The 1,040-nt window shown below is 44.1% G+C and overlaps 1 protein-coding gene across 1 annotated transcript in view; it reads left to right on the top strand.

The window, feature by feature from the left end:
* The window catches only part of LOC117168709 (E3 ubiquitin-protein ligase KCMF1-like), a 185,766-nt gene that overhangs the window by 904 nt on the left and 183,822 nt on the right, over positions 1-1,040 (top strand). The window lies entirely within an intron of this gene.

Genomic DNA, 1,040 nt, shown 5'->3' on the forward strand with positions numbered 1-1,040 from the left:
GCATTCTACCAGCGTGACCTATCGATGGCCTGGATTGATTATCGGAAAGCTTTCTATTCGACATCCCATAGACTTATCATCTGTCTTTTGGAAATCTTAAAGTTTCATCCGCAAATAGTTGGGGGCATAGAGAGATTGATGCCGCTTTGAAAAACCACTCCTCTTTTGCCTTACATTATTGCCACTATCTCTAGCACTACGCCATTCCGACGGGTACTTGTGCGGCAAACCTGCAGATCGAAAGTTCAAGGTCACTCATGTATTTTACATGGACGATCGTAAGATCTATGCTAAAAACAGAGAGCAACTGCATCTAGCTCTGGGGATTGTCGAACGATATACTAAGGAAATTGGAATGGAATTTGGGTTAGACAAATGCGCCAAGGTTTATTTGAAGCGAGGAAAACTTAATGGCATCCCTGAAGATCCTGAGCTCGTTGATAGAAGCGCCATACGACACCTTTGCGCTGGAAAGACTTATACATACCTGGGCGTACCACAGAGTCGCATTCCGGATGTGACATTCATAAAGGATACGCTCCAAAGCAGATACAAACGTCTCATCCGACAGATTTGGTCTTCCGAACTGTTGGCGAGGAACAAAGTATCTGCAACGAACATCCTTGCCGTCCCGGTACTACTCTATTCATTTGGAGTAGTTCCACGGACGAAGAACGAGCTCAGATCTCTTGATATCGGGACAAGAAAGGTTATGCACATGAACAAAAGCATGCATCTTAAGTCTTCTGTTCCGCGACTGTACATCTCACGCCGTCAAGTGGGTCGCGGAATATTGAGTCTTGAATGTCTTCACAACAGGATTATTCTGGGTACAGTACATAGAGTTGCAAATGGAAGATACCCTCTTCTTAAAATGGTCAGGAATCACAAAGAAGTGGGCAAAAGAGCATTTCTGTACAAAGCAGCGGAGAAGGCTTCTGAAACACTCGGACTTGACTTCAGTATTAGGGGTGAGCAAAATGCATCAAATCTTATCTATCTCGAGTACTCACTTCTGAAAGCCCGGATTAAAAAAGCAC

This window comes from Belonocnema kinseyi, chromosome 3, assembly GCF_010883055.1.
Source record: "Belonocnema kinseyi isolate 2016_QV_RU_SX_M_011 chromosome 3, B_treatae_v1, whole genome shotgun sequence".
Taxonomy (NCBI): Eukaryota; Metazoa; Arthropoda; class Insecta; order Hymenoptera; family Cynipidae; genus Belonocnema; species Belonocnema kinseyi.